Source organism: Ovis aries, chromosome 16 (genome assembly GCF_016772045.2).
Source record: "Ovis aries strain OAR_USU_Benz2616 breed Rambouillet chromosome 16, ARS-UI_Ramb_v3.0, whole genome shotgun sequence".
NCBI lineage: Eukaryota > Metazoa > Chordata > Mammalia > Artiodactyla > Bovidae > Ovis > Ovis aries.
The window spans coordinates 11,429,560-11,446,004 of NC_056069.1; the positions used below are offsets into that span (position 1 = coordinate 11,429,560).

General features: G+C 38.4%; 1 long non-coding RNA gene across 1 annotated transcript in view; it reads left to right on the top strand.

The window, feature by feature from the left end:
* LOC106990170 (uncharacterized) overlaps positions 1–14,593 on the top strand; it is a 269,658-nt gene extending 255,065 nt beyond the window's left edge. Inside the window, exon 6 of the long non-coding RNA XR_009596750.1 lies at positions 9,786–14,593. This is a non-coding gene — a long non-coding RNA (uncharacterized LOC106990170). The remainder of the gene's footprint in view (positions 1–9,785) is intronic.
* The last annotated feature ends 1,852 nt before the right edge of the window (positions 14,594–16,445 follow it).

Genomic DNA, 16,445 nt, shown 5'->3' on the forward strand with positions numbered 1-16,445 from the left:
TCATTAAGAGGCTCTTTATTCCTCTTCGCTTGAGGCATTTAGAATAGTATCTGCAGATCTGAGTTTATTGATATTTCTCCTAGCAATCTTGATTCCAGCTTGTGATTCATCCAACCCAGCAGTTTGCATCATGTACACTGCATATAAGATAAATAGGAAGACGGTATACAACCTTGTTGAATCAGCTATATATATGTGTATATCTCCTCCCTCTCAGACCTCAATCCCATGCCACCCCCTCTCCCACACATCAAGGTCATCACAGAGCAGCAAGCTGAGCATCCTTTGCTTTATAGCAGGGTCCCACTAGCTATCCATTTTACACATGGTCGGGTGGACGTGTCAATCCCAATCTCCCGATTCATCCCATCCCCCTTTCCCCACAACCCCACAGACAGGTGTCCACACATCTGTTTCCTACATCTGTGTCCCTATTCTTGCCCTGAAAAAGGTCATTATGCCATTTTTCTAGATTCCACACATGTGCATTAATACATGACATTTGTTTTTCTCTTTCTGACTCGACTTCATTCTGTGTGGCAGTCTGAAGGTCCATCCACATCTCTACAAATGACCCAATCTCATCCCTTTTAAAGGCTGAGCAATACTTCATCATGTATGTGTGCACCACGTCTTCTTGATTCACTCAGCTGTGGATGGACATCTAGGTTGCCTCCATGTCCTGGCTATTATAGACAGTACTTCAGTGAACTCTGGGGTGCATGTGTCCTTCTCAGTTATGGTTTCCTTGGGGATTGCACAGTAGTGGGATTTCTGGGTCATAGGGTAGTTCTATGTTTAGTTTTTTAAAGAACCTTCACACTGCTCTGCATAGTGGTTGTATGAATTTACAGCCCCACCAACAGTGTAGGGGGGTTCCCTTTTCTTCACGTCCTCTCCAGAATTTATTGTTTATGGACTGTTTGATGATGATGGCCATTCTGGCTACTGTGAGGTGATACCTCATTGTAGTTTTTTAATTGTATATTTTATGGAAGCATAGTTGATTTACAGTGTTACAGGTACACAACAAGATGATTCAATCATGCAAATATACATATTATTTTAGAAATAATTTTCCATAATAGGTTATTACAAGATATTGAATATAGTTCCCTATGCTATACAGTAAACCTTTGTTGCTTGTTGCATATCTATTTTTCAATTAGAAATCTAGCATTCTATTTATACTAAGTCAAACAAGTGGAATCAAAATATCATGATTTTTTAAATGAGGCAAAAATACATATGTTTTCTAAAATATATATATTATGCATATTTATTTATATATATATATACCAAAGCTTTTCTACTATACTTGATAAAGACTTGAGAAGGAACATCAAAAAAATAATAAAGAGATGGAGAAATCAGAGAACATAAATGAAATTGAAGCAGTGAATATTAAATAGAAAAAGTGAAACAAACTCAATAAAAGTAAAAGATCAGCATATAGTCCAGTTGTTTTTAAACATGACTGCTCATTAGAAACATAACAAGCTCTGGAGGAAAAAAACAATACCTGAGCATTTGTATTTTTCAAAAAAATGTCAAGATAATTTTGATATACATCTGATTTTAAAAAGTTATTATAGGTTTTTCTATTAGATTCTAGCTTTGGTGACATAGATTTCTATTATTTTTCTGTTGCTCAATCATGATACATTGGTATTAAGTGAGTACTAGTTGTATAATCACAATAGTAAAAGATGTTTATCAGTTTTCATAATCAAAAGCCAGATAAAAAATAAAAGATAATTACAATTGCATGGCATAATGGGAACATGATTAACTTAACAATATAAAATAATTATATACAATTTGGGGGGGAGGGTCAAGCAGAGTGGTGTGGTAAGTGGAAGTGCATATGTGCACATGTTTTCATCCACCCAGCCAGTCTATGTCTTTTGGTTGGTGCATTTAATCCATTTACATTTTAGGTAATTATCAATATATTTTCTTGGGCTCCAAAATCACTGCACATGGTTACTGCAGCCATGAAATTAAAAGACACTTCCTCCTTGGAAGAAAAGCTATGACCAACCTAGATGACATATTAAAAAGCTTATTAGAAAGCATTACTTTGCTGACAAAGGTCCATCTAGTTAAAGCTATGGTTTTTCCATAGTCATGTATGGATGTGAGAATTGCTCTATAAAGAAAGCTGAGTGCCAAAAAATTGATGCTTTTGAACTGTGGTGTTGGAGAAGAATCTTGAGAGTCCCTTGGACTTCAGAGAGACCAGATCAGTCAGTCCTAAAGGAAATCAGTCCTGAATATTCATTGGAAGGACTGATGCTGAAGCTGAAACTCCAATACTTTGGCCACCTGATGCAAAGAAGTGACTCATTGGAAAAGACCCTGATGGTGGGAGAAGGGGACGACAGAGGATGAGATAGTTGGATGGCATCACCAACTCGATGGACATGAGTTTGATTAAGCTCCAGGAGTTGGTGATGGACAGGGAAGCCTGGGGTGCTGACATCCATGGGGTCACAAAGAGACACCACTGAGTGACTGAACTGATGATCTTGTTACCATTTTCTTAGTTGTTTTGTGTTTATTTTCTGTAGGTCTTTTCCTTCTCTTGTGCTTCCTGCCTAGAGAAGTTCCTTTAACATTTGTTATAAAGTTGGTTTTATGATGCTGAATTCTCTTAACGTTTGCTTGTCTGGAAAGCTTTTGATTTCTCCATCAAATCTGAAGGAGAGTCTTGCTGGGTAGAGTATTCTTGGTTGTCTCTTCTTCCCTTTCATCACTTGAAGTATATCATGCCATTCCCTTCTGACTTGTAGAGTTTCTGTTGAGAAATCAGCTGATAGAATGGTGGGAGTTCCCCTGTATATTATTTGTCATTTTTCCTTTGTTGCTTTTAACATTTTATCTCGGTCCTTAATTTTTGTCAGTTTGATTACAATGTCTCAGTGTGTTTCTCCTTGGGTTTATCCTTCCTGGGACTCTCTGTGCTTCCTGGACCTGGTTGACTGTTTCCTTTCCTATGTTTGGGAAGTTTTCAGCTACTATCTCTGCAAATATTTTCTCAGGTCCTTTCTCTTGCTCTTCTCCTTCTGGGACCCCTATAATGTGAATGTTGGTGCATTTAATATTGTGCTAGAGGTCTCTTAGGCTGTTTTCATTTCTATTTTTCTATATTCTGTTCTGTAACAGTGATTTCCACCATTCTGCCCTCCAAGAGGGCTTACACCAAGGGGGACCTTCCAATGCCCCTGTCCCTGTGGTGAGCCCCCACTGACCCACATCTCTGCGGGAGGCCCTCCAACACTAGCAGGCAGTTTTGGTCCCTCCTGTGTGGTCACTGCTCCTCTCCTCTGGGTCTTGGTGAGCATAACATTTTGTATGTGCCCTCCAAGACTGGAGTCTCTGTTTCCCCCAGTCCTCTGAAAGGCCTGTAACAAGTCTCCCTGGCCCTCAAAGCCAGATTCTCTGGGGATTCCCAATCCCTTTGTCAGATCCCCAGGCTGGGAAGCCTGAGATGGTATTCAGAACCTTCACAATAGTGCAAGAACTTTTTTGGTATTATTGTTCTCCAGTCTGTGGTTCACCCACCCATTGGACATGGGATTTGATTTTATCATGATTGCATCCTCTCCTACCATCTTGCTGCAGCTTCTTCTTTGTCTTGGACATAGATTATCCTTTCTGGAGGATTACACCGGCCTCCTGTCAATGGTTGCTCAACAGTTAGTTGCAGCTTTGGTGCTCTTGCAGGAGAAGGTGAGTGTGTGTCCTTCTACGCTGCCTTCTTGAACCAGAAGTCCTCATTGTAGTTTTGATTGATATTTGAGGACAGCTGCCTCCTTCTCCGCAAAGGACAAGCGGAAGGATAGGGCCTTAATTTGGTCAGGAGGTAGAGGGGGTTCAGGAGTCCTGGGAGTCCTCCTGATATCAGAGGTTATAAATTCCTCCTTGAAAAATGGGAGACCTAAATGTGAAATGATGCAGCTACTATGGGAAACAGTATGGTGGTTCCTTACAAAATTAAAAGTAGAATTACTATATCATCCAGCAGTCCCACTTCTAGGATTATATCTGAAAGAACTGAAAATGGAATATTGAAGAGATACTTGTATATTTATGCTCATAGCATCATTATTCACAATAACCAAGATGTATAGGCAAGCCACCAGTGAATGGATAAAGGATATGTGGTGTATACATGCAATGAAATAGCATTCAGCCCTGAAAAGGAAGGCTATTCTGACACATGGTACAACATGGATGAATCTTGGGACCAAATAAGCCAGTCACAAAAAGACAAACACTACATAATCTCACTTATATGAGATATCTAAAGTAGTTAAATTCTATAAATTTATAGAAACAGAGAGTAGAATGGTGGTCTCCAGGAACTAGGAGAGGAGGAAATGGAGAGTTATTATTTAAGTTTTAGTTTTGCAAGATTAAAAATTTCTGGAGCTCAGTTAACCAGCAATGTGAATATACTTAACACTACTGAACTGTACTTTTAAAAATGGTTGAGATAGCAAACTTTGTTGTGTTTTTTTCCTTTTTTCAAGATTAAACATTATAAAAATGATAGAAAAATAAAATTTAACTTTTAAAAACTGGGAGACCTAACAATAAAGCAAACAATAACAACCAAAATATCCTCTTGTCTTAACAACTTTCTGAGATCAATTTCCCTTTCATTTTGCTAGTGTTAATAGAGAAGACTTTGGGAAGATCAGTATATTAGAAGAATGCCTTGGAGTATCTGTCCCAAAAGATGATGAGTCTATTTAGTCAGCTTATTCTGGAAGCCAGCCAGCATAGAAGAATTACAATAGTTAAGCTACAAATGCTGTTTTGCTTCCCTCAAAAAAAAAAAAAAAATGAATGAATGACTAAATAAATAAAAGGTAATTTAAAACTCTCTGGCCTTTTCCCAAGAACAAGCTTGAGAAACTGCATTCAAGAGCCCACCCTGAGTCCCACTCTACACCTACACACTCCTCTGGTCCTGCTTGGTGTTGCCCAGAAAGGCTGGGAAACTCAGCATGCAGATGGACAAGCATGGGTAGATGAATCAATCTTTCTAGTTTGCTTTCGGTGTATCTCCATCTTCATCCTCTGTGGCACCTGCCCTGCTCCTCTCAGGCTGCTTTAGACCCTGCTACATGCGTCGGTATCGCCCTGTGTATGCAGGTGTCATGAACCTGTAACTCTCTGTGTGTACAGATATCTTAGCACTTCTCATGGTATATTGCAATACCTTGGTACATTATCTCTCACTGACCAGTCTATGAGTTCCTCAAGGGCAAAGGGTTTTTGACCACTAACATAATGCTAATATGCTGGTGCTTTTAGTAAGTAAATATTGTATGATGATGGCATCAGCGATAGTTCGGGGATTCTTAGGCCATGCATATGTCCTTTCTGGATAATTATGCATGTCCATGGAATAATTCAGATCATCTTTTGGCCCCAGTGTTCTGTTCATGCTCAGAATTTCTTTGAGATCCACCTTCCGCTTCCATGACTTGCCTTGTTTCTCCACTCACCCTCTTCCTAAATGCGTGTGTGATTTCTGTTTGATTGCTTTGGCTATACAAGTCCTTGTTAGTCATGTGCGTCAGCCATTAGGATTTGAGAAGAACACAGCATTCCAAGCTGCTTTAATATCTCCAGGTCCTTATTCTGCCAGGACGTCAAAAGCAGAACTTATCATCTTTCCTGCACCCACCTGCTCATTTTTCCGAATTCCTTGATGGGTGATTGTTTATATATTTTGTTTGCTTGTTTATTGGAGGGGAAGTGCTTTTCTTAACAGCATCGAACAGTCTGTTACTCTTCGACTTGAAACCCCATTGTGATCTTTCACCTGGAATTCTTTGTGCTGGCCCCATTTTGCTTTTCAACCTCCATCAAAAATTTAAGCACTGACTCCTCTTGATGATATTTCACAGCTTATTCTGAATAACTCCTTTCTTCTACCCCCACTGTCATCCCTCTATAGCAATGGACACCCAAATTAGGAAATTAAAGTACTCATTTCCGTCTGTTGGTGTAGCTGTCTAAATAGGGCAGTTATTTTGTTTTATTGAAGTGTAGTTAGTTTACAATGTTGTGCTGGTTTCAAGTGTACAGCAAAGTGATTCCCTTATTCATATGTATCTATATCTATCAGTTCAGTTCAGCCACTCAGCCGTGTCTGACTCTTTGTGACCTTACGGACTTCAGCACGCCAGGCCTCCCTATCCATCACCAACTCCCGGAGTTCACCCAAACTCATGTCCATTGAGTCAGTGATGCCATCCACCCATCTCATCCTCTGTTGTCCCCTTCTCCTCCTGCCCTCAATCTTTCCTAACATCAGGGTCTTTTCAAATGAGTCAGCTCCTCACATCAGGTGGCCAAAGTATTGGAGTTTCAGCTTCAACATCAGTCCTTCCAATGAACACCCAGGACTGATCTCCTTTAGGATGGACGGGTTGGATCTCCTTGCAGTCCAAGGGACTCTCAAGAGTCTTCTCCAACACCACAGTTCAAAGTCATCAATTCTTCAGGGCTTAGCTTTCCTTATAGTCCAACTCTCACATCCATACATGACTACTGGAAAAACCATAGCCTTGACTAGATGGACCCTTGTTGGCAAAGTAATGTCTCTGCCCTTCAATATACTATCTAGGTTGGTCATAGCTTTTCTTCCAAGGAGCAAGCGTCTTTTAATTTCATGGCCGCAGTCACCATGCGCAGTGATTTTGGACCCCCCAAAATAAGATCTGTCACTGTTTCCACTGTTCCCCCATCTATTTGCCATGAAGTGAGGGGACCGGATGCCATGATCTTACATTATAGGTTATTATAAGATATTGGATATATTTCCCTGTGCTACACAGTCGGTCCTTGTTGTTTGCCTGTTTTATACATAGTAATGTGTATCTGCTAATCCCAAACTCCTAATGTATTCACCCCCCTTCCCCTTCAGCAACAATTGGTTTGTTTTCTATGTCTGTGAGTCTGTTTCTGTTTTGTAGATAAGTACGTTTCTTCCACCCTCATTGTCATCACCCTATAGCAGTAGACACCCAGACCAGGAAATTAAAGACCAGTAAATTAAAATAAGATAAATCATATTTTTAGATTCCACAAATAAATGATATATATGTGCATGTGTGTATGTGTTCAGTTGCTCACTGGGGTCCACCTTTTTGTGACTCCATGGATACCACCTGACTTTTGTCTTTCTCTGATTTATGTCGCTTAGTATGATAATCTGTAGATCCATCCATGTCACTGCAAAGACATTGTTTCATTCTTTTTATGGCTGAGTAATATTCCATTGTATTTATACCACATCTTCTTTACCTAGTCATCTGTTGATGGACATTTAGGTTACTTCCATACCTTTGTTGTTGTAAATAGTGCTACTGTGAACATTGGGGTGTGTGTATCTTTTCAAATTAGAGTTTTATCCAAGAGTTTTCTCTGGATCTATGGCCAGGAGTGGGATTGACGAACCATACGGTAAGTCTAGATGGAGCAGGGTTTTGAAAAGATGTTGATACCTTGTCAGGGATATCAGCAGAAGGGGATATTTTAATCAATTAAAGACGTCTGTCCTGAGAATAACTGAGAAGAGTGGTCCAAATGCTGAGATTCTGGCCAAGGAAAGGGCCATAGTCTTCTTTTCTCCGACTCCTCATCCAGTGCATCTTTACACTGACTCAAAATCTACGCTTTTAGTTAGCACTATAATTTCTTGCCTCCTAAAAAAATGCCTGATACCCCATTGCCTAAGCCAGCATCTGTATCTATCAAGCTTCATTTTTCCTAGTCATAGATGGAAGAGTTCCCAAAGCCTTCCACCTGCAGGCTCATTCATGCCTAGATGCTGAGCTGGTCTAGATTAAGACAGGAAGTATATCAGCTACCAGCCCCGCCAGACGTGGGGCCTGGAGTTAATCATGGCTGCCCACAGACCTGGTATCAGCTCTACCTAGCATATGCCCTTGATGCCAACTTAGCCTCCAGGGCACGCCACTTTTTATCTTTGCTTCTACTTCCCTTTCCCTGCCCCCTCACACATACAGCCTCAAGTGTGGGTCCGAGCTGCTGCTGCAGGCTATGTGGATATTCTTACTTTTAAGCTTTGAATATAACTTGCTTATTTGGGCTCTCAGAAATTTAAGACTTGCCAAGGTCCTTACTTCCAACCCAGACTAAGTTCTGGCTGATTGCCCAAAATGACATGGGAGATTATGGGAATCTTCTCCTTCTGCGTCAGACCCATCTTCTTGCTTGAGCACACCCTGTTCCCTCAGTGAGGCTGCCACATACTCTGGACACTGTGTAGGACCACCCAGCCCAGCCCAGAGAAGTCAATGAGTTCCCTTCTCTCCTATCTCAGATGCCTTCCTTTCCCTACAGACCCAACACATCCTGTGCTTGAGCAGAGTAATTATACAGGTATCCATTAGTGAGCATTTACTAGGTGCCAGACCCTAGAATAGCCTTTACCCACTCCGCCTTCACAAGGACCCTGTAAAACAGGTATTATCCTTATGCCCATTTCACACAGGAGGAAACTGAGGCTTGGAGAAGTTAAACAATTTGCCTCAAGTACCCACGAAATAAGAGCTAGAGTTTGAATTCAACAACTGTCTGAACCTAGAGCTTATGCTTTTGATCACTCTGCTAGAGATTAGAAGCCAACAGTCAGTGATAAAATACTGATCATGACTATATTTCACCAGAGCTGTTTCCCTTTTTTTATTTTTTAGTGATGACCATTACTGTACTTTAAAAAGTCAAGAAATATCATGTAAAAATTCAGATGTGTGACTTCTCTTTACAAAATTGGAAGATCTGGTGACATCGGTTCTATGTCCTAAAAAGCAAAAGTCACATAGAGCAGAGAAATGTCTGGCCTTTACACAGGGTATGAACACCCCAGTTTGCCTCTCTCTCCGCTTTCTGTATTGCAGTATTTCTCAGATGTGACTATGCATCAGAACCATCTGGAGATTGCTGGGTCCCACCCAGAGCTTCTGATTCAGTAAACCTGGGTAGGGCCTGAGAATTTGCCTTATAACCAAGTGTGAGCTGCTATTTCTCATCACATTTGTGCTGTTGCTATTTTTATATTCAGCCCACCCACCCTTTTACCTCCATGCTTCCTGTAGGCATTTGAGTTTGCAACTGAGGCGCTGTGTTATGCTAACACCAAGGGACCCTTGCATCTGTCCTAAATTCTCACTAATCTCTGACATGAATCTTGAAGCTCCTCTGGACTTCTTACTGTTCTGACTTCTTTGAGCTCTTAAAAACATAATGCAGGCTCTTCATTCAATTTCACAGAGGCAGGGGAAGACTTACTAAAAAGTTCCAAAGCAGACAGGTTGTAGTAGCTTCTCCTCCTGAGCTGGAAGGAACCAGTAGAAAAGAGCCATCTATATATATGAAAGAGAAGAGCCTCTGCTAACACAATCCTTTAAAAGCCATAGCATTCACACAGAAGCAAGCATTTTGTCTATTTTCTTCTTCCAGGGGCACTTGCTTTATAGCCTGAACAAGTGCCCTTCTGTGGTTACAGAAAGTCAGTCTAACTATTCCAGGAGAAATCTACTCAGACAGTTACCCAGGAGACAGAGTGCATCAATTCAAATAATATTCATTAGGGTTTGGCTCTGCCTAGAATAGTTTTTTTTTTTTTTTTAAATAAACTTCAGGACTCATCTCAGATGCTACTTACTTAAAATGGTCTTCCTGATTAGCCTGGGTAAAATAATTCCTTCTTCTCTCCTCTCCTTCCTTTTCTCCAGGTACTCATCCCATACTTCCTTGAAATATAAAATAATGATTCTGTCCCATATCTTCCCAAAGAGAGAATACGATGAGACTGCACGACTTCACAGCCTGCTTAATGCCTGGTAGAATGTTTTGCTTTCAGGCGACTGTTGGTCAGATTTCTAGAGTGTCTAGATGATTGAAGGGGTTCAAGCACTGTGTCCTGGAAAGGGCAGGGAACAGAACAGAGATTCAGAGAGACTGGGGACCACCTGGACTTCTAAGTTATTGAGAGTCTGGCTCTAACTCGCACTATTGAAAACAGAGGAGAATGATGAGTTATGCCATCATAAAGTTTGCAAGACCAACACACATGACAAAAGTTAGGATAATTTATAATATGATAGAAACTGAGAGAGAGAGAAATAGAAGCTCTGAAAAGAGGGTAATCGGAGTGAGCTAGAATGAATGGAAAAGAATGGGTAGAGCAGACTGGATGTATCATACATTTGAGAAAGATACTTAAATAAAGGTGGTCCAGTTTGTACTGCCAAGGTCATGAAGATACACTGCTGTGTTACCTTCTAGGTGTTTTATTATTTTACCTTGCACATTCTATCATCTTTCTGGAACTGAGTTTTGTGTGTGGTAGGGGTCAAGATTCATCTCTTTCTGTATCGATAAAGGATCGTTTAAAAGAAAATGACCCCCTTGTCCCCACCACAGTGTTGTGACATCTTTATTGTAAAAATGGTTGCTGTGTATATATAAGTCCATTTTGGGACTCTGCTCCTTCGTTTAATTTTCACATTGTTTTGAAATGTAAGACAATGTCACATCATTGCTTTGCTCTTTTGTTTTAATAACTATAGCTTTGTAATAAGTTGATATTTGGTAGCTTAAATCCTCTACCTTGTTATTTATGAAGTTTGTCTTTTGTTATCCTTGGCCGTTTGTGTTTCCATTTTAAATTTTAGTATATACTTGTCAATTTACACACACATACACACAAGGCTTCTGGCATTTTCGACTGGGATTTTGCTGAACCTAAAGATTTATTAGGAAAAATGAACAATTTTACAGGGTTCAGTAGTCCAGTACAAAAACTGGTATATCTTTTTATTCAGATCTTCTTTTATTTCTTTCAGTAATGTTTTGTAGTTTTCTTTGGTGGTGTTGAACACATTTTTTATTTGATTTATTCCTTGGTGTTTAAAGTTTTTATGCTGTTTTATATTACGTAATTTTAAAATTTTATCTTCTAATTATATCTTGTTAAGATACAGAATAATAATAATAATAATAAATAAGATATTTTCTTGGGCTCCAAAATCACTGCAGATGGTGACTGCAGCCATAAAATTAAAAGACGCTTACTCCTTGGAAGAAAAGTTATGACCAACCTAGATAGCATATTCAAAAGCAGAGACATTACTTTGCTGACTAAGGTCCATCTATTCAAGGCTATGGTTTTTCCCGTGGTCATGTATGGATGTGAGAGTTGGACTGTGAAGAAGGCTGAGCACTGAAGAATTGATGCTTTTGAACTGTGGTGTTGGAGAAGACTCTTGAGAGTCCCTTGGACTGCAAGGAGATCCAACCAGTCCATTCTGAAGGAGATCAGCCCTGGGATTTCTTTGGAAGGAATGATGCTAAAGCTGAAACTCCAGTACTTTGGCCACCTCATGTGAAGAGTTGACTCATTGGAAAAGACTCTGATGCTGGGAGGGATTGGGGGCAGGAGGAGAAGGGGATGACAGAGGATGAGACAGCTGGATGGCATCACTGACTCAATGGACCTGAGTCTGAGTGAACTCTGGGAGTTGGTGATGGACAGGGAGGCCTGGCGTGCTGCGATTCATAGGGTCGCAAACAGTCAGACACGACTGAGTGACTGAACTGAAGATACAGAAATATAATTAGCTTTTGTATATCTTATATCCAGGGACCTTACTAAATTCACTTATTTATTCTGATATTTAATCCTTTGAATTTTCTACATACATAATTATATCATTGTGAATAATAATTTTATTTCACCTTTTAAGTACTTATACCTATCAATTTTTTAAAAAATTATTACACTGACAAATATCAAATACAACATTGAATGTAAGTAGTAAAAGTTATCCTTTTTGCCTTATTCCTAATCTCAGATAGATCTTTTAAATAATTTTATCATTATATATGAAGTTTTATGTAGGCTTTTAAAAATACATCCTTTATGGACATTAAGGGAGTCTCCTGTTGTTGGAATGCTCCCCACAGTGAAAAGTTATTTTTTTTTAATGGTTATTAAATTCTATCAAAAATCTCTGTTTTTTTTTTTTTTTTTTTGCAGTTGGCAAAATAATGATCACATGGTTTTTCTCCTTTATTTTATTAATATGACTGATTTTATTGATTGATTTCCTACTTTGTCTAAACTTAAATGATCTTGAATGGTTTATGGATTTAATTTGCTAATATTTTATTTAGAATTTTTGCTTTTGTGTTTATAAGAGAGATTGGCTCATAATTTTCCTTCCTGTAGTATCCTCTTTGTGGGCCTGAGTTTTCTTTGCAGAAAGATTTTTTTAATACAAAGACAATTACTGTAATAAATATAAGGTGTTTTTCCATTCTACCTAAATTTTAAAATGCATTGGTAAACAATTGTTAATGAATTCCCATCTTTGTAACACCTGAACAATCGGTCATAATGGCTATTATTTTATTCTTTTTATTGACAATTTGTTTTCTCTCTTACTTTTTCCTATTGATCAATTTTATCAGTATTTTTAGGAAACCATCTTTTGGCTTTGTTGAATTTCTCTATTGGTTATTTTTTTTTATCATTGGTTTTTATTCTTTATTATGGCCTTCTTTCTGTTTTCTTTGGATTTAGTTTGTTTTTCCTTTGGTAACTTCTTGAGATTAAAAACTCAAATTTTTCTCAGTTTCTCATATCTGTATTTAAAGACATAAATTTCCCTCTGAGTACTATATAGCTGTGTGTAGACTGTGAAAGTGACCACAGGTTTGTTTCTATCTCTGTCTGCATGACCATTGTAATATAATTTTGCAGCTTTTTCCATCAAATGTCTCTGCTCTTGAGTCTAGATTTGGCTATATAACTTATTTTAATCAGCAGATGTTAGCAAATATAAAACAGAGATTTGGAAAACTTTTTCTTATTGTCCCTGAAAACACTCCATGAGTGAAAGCAGGCTAGCTTGCTGGAGGGAAAGAGGTCACGTGGAGAAGAACTAAGGTATTCTGTCTGAAAGCCTGCTAGCTTCCAGACATGTGAAAGAGGTCACTCTAGATCTTTCATCTTCCCCAGACTTTATCTTATCATAGATTCAAGAGAGTCCAACATATCAGCTAAACCAGAAGAGAGGAACCACCCAACCAAACCATAGAATCTTGATGTAAATAAAATGGTGGTTGTTTGTAAGCCACTAAATTTAGGGATGGTTTGTTACATGTCAAAAGCCAGCTAAAGCAAGTTCTAACCTGGCCCAGTAGTGTTGATATGATTATCATTTAGTTTAAAACATTTTATAATTTCCATTGTGATTTCTTAATTAGATCAATGAAATATTTAGTAGTTTATTGCTTAATTTCAAACATTGAAAACATTTTTAGTGATTTTTTTTTAAATTTCTGTATATGTGATCAATTTCTAGCTTAACTTTGCTAAAGTCAGAAAATACTTTTTTTCCCCTCAGTCCTTTGAAATTTGTTGAGGCCTGCATTGTGCCCTAGAAATTAGTCAATTTTATTAAATGTTCTGTATTGTATACTTGAAATGTTCTAGAAGAGTAGATTGATCTTAAGTATAGGTTTAATCTGATACATGCTGCTTTATAACTGGAAATGAAAGATTTCTGTCACATTTATTATCTCTAAAAGAAAGTATTCATATATTTCTTGTAAAATTAAGGAAACATTTTGTAAGCATGATCTGACCAACTTGATAGGAGCCAAAAGTAAATATAGGGAAGCAGTAGGGAAAATATGTTTTTAAAATATTGTATATGAAAAACAAACAAAAAATAAAATATAGTATATGCCAATACATGTTTGCAGTATTGACTCATAATTCTTCAAAATAATCTTGCCTTAATGCAAATGAATAGGACTATTGGCTCAACTGAAGCTTTTCTGATAATAAAACCCTTTAAAAGCCTTTGCTTCTTGAAGCTTTTGGATTATTATATCTAACTCTTATAAAATATGTCAAATCATAGTTACCTTGAGGTGGATGCCAGTCATAGTTATCAATAGCAAGAAGTGAATCTGGAGTGATTTGTTATTCATAAAAGCTTTTTGAAACTCCTTTTGTCAAGTTTTAATTTTTCTTGTTTCTTTAAACCTCAAGCAGCAGATTACTATTTATGACTATTGACTACCTGGCAATTTACTTATTTTTATGATAATCATTCATGATTCTAATGCTCTAAACTTTTTTAAACTTATTCTCTAAGTGGCTAAGGGTGCAATAATGTAGGCCTTTTATACATTTGTAAAGCCTTCAGCATGTCCTTTAAAATACATAAAGTGTAGAATAATTTGCTGCAAATTTATGATATTTTGTAATGATTCTACTTTGATGTATTTACAATAAGGAAATAATCATATATGCATGACAGTATACACATAGGAAATATTTTAGCCCTATGTATAATAGCAAAATATTGGCCACAATATTAAACAACTTAAATAAATTAAAACATCCAACAGCAAGGCATTGTATTTCATAAGTGTCACCTTTATGGACTGAATGGTATGCCACTATTTAAAAATAATAGTTTAGAGGACTGTTTAGTGACATTGCAATTTGTAAAGAAAAAAGAAAGAGAAATTATTTTTAAAGAACCCCTTGAAGTTTGAACTGTTGGTCAAAGAGCAGGGTAGGATGCCTTTTAGAGTGAGACTTCACCCTTGGTTTAGGAAAGCACTTGAAAGGGCTTGTTTCGCTTTGAAAGTTGTGGCCTTCCCCCGGCATCACCTAGATAGAAGACATTTACACAAAGAAGTGTTCTGTCCCACTGCTTTAAAAAGCCAGGGAATGTGGGACTGGGCCTTTAGCAGCTCTCATAGCAGTAGGAGGGGTTTAAATGAATATAGGAAGAGTGGATGGATCAGGGGGTCAAGGGGGAGTCAAGTCAGCTACTTGAGAGCAGGAGGGGCTGGGGACAGGGAAGCAGTTGGCAGTGTAAATTTGCCTGTGGTAGGGGTGGCCAAGGAACTTTAAGACACCAAAGTCTAATAATAATTCTTATGTTGTTTTCTATACTGAACGGAGAACCACACATAGTTCATTCAACTGTTAATCTGAGTACCACCAGTAAACTACAAATGAAATAATGTGCTTCTGATGTTAACTCTCACTCTCTCTTAACCATGGAATTGGTGAGACCCACAAGCGAGCTGTGGCTTCAAAAACTGTCTCAGTCCCTGTCTGGCCGGCATCCTTTCCTTTCTTCTTTCTTATTATCTGATCCTCTTTTCTGTCCCATTTTTATTCTTTCTGGCCATATGGAAATCCTTGTTGTAAGGCTTTAACCCCAATTATAGAGAATGCTGTCTTTCCATCCACAACAGTTGAAGCTCCATAAATTGCAGTGTGTTGCCTGTGTATGAAATTGCCTCTTGCTCATTCCTCTTCCTGGTGTTCATTCTCCATCTGAGAGGAATTATATCCTGTGCTTTGGCTTTTGGCTTGGGAGGCTGAGAACCGCCTCCAAGTTAAATCCATGTGGGAAAAGACTCATTCAGGAGTTACATATGCTATATACTTCTGGTGCAGCACAATCAAATATTCTCCTGGCTGCAACCCTTCATGTAGGGCTTGTGAGTACAGGGCACACTGTATTCCAAAATGATTCCTGAATTAGCTAGTAAATCTAGCCTCTTGCTGCTCTCATTTCCTTTCCTACTTGGCCTTCTCTGTGGCTGGTTGTATTTATGCTGTAATTACTCGCTGTTCTGTTGCCGTTGCTCTGAAACTTCAGCGACTGCCTGGGTCTAAGAGAGAATGCTCAGACACATCAATAAAGGTCCATAGATGGATACAAGAGGAGATGTGGAGAAGGAAGGTTGCATACTGTTCCCATTACGCTTGTGATAAGGTGTTACAGCTCCCCTCGCTCACCACCACTTATTTCCAAGAGTGTTTTATTTAACCTACACTGATGGTACCCTTGCAAATTGAATCCTTGGGAATGGAAGATGAAATTCAATGTATTACATCATTCTCAACTTCAGAACCCCACCATGGTTATGCTTTGGGGATTTCACTTACTTCTCAGTTTTTTGATTGTGTCTTTTGGCTGGCTTCTGCTTTTTGTCTTTAAATGATTTTATCATCTACCTCCTGATTACAATTCTTCCCTGCTTTCCAGCTCTCTTTCCTTACATGTCATTCAGACACATCCCCAAGTCCCTAAACAACAAACTGGAGTAAATATCCTGTAACTGGTAATTTACTTTCGCAAAATCAATTGTTATATAAAGGACAATTCCCCTTGAGAACTTCATTTGACTGAGATCTGAATATTTGCGTCTTGGTACTTAATAGCATCACCTCGATAGCGTTAGCACATTGAATTGGCAGAAGTCTATACCCAGCACTTTGACCTATTATTCCTTTGAGATTTTCAATAACAGAAGCTGTCACTACCAGGAAAACGGGAGATTTGTAGGTT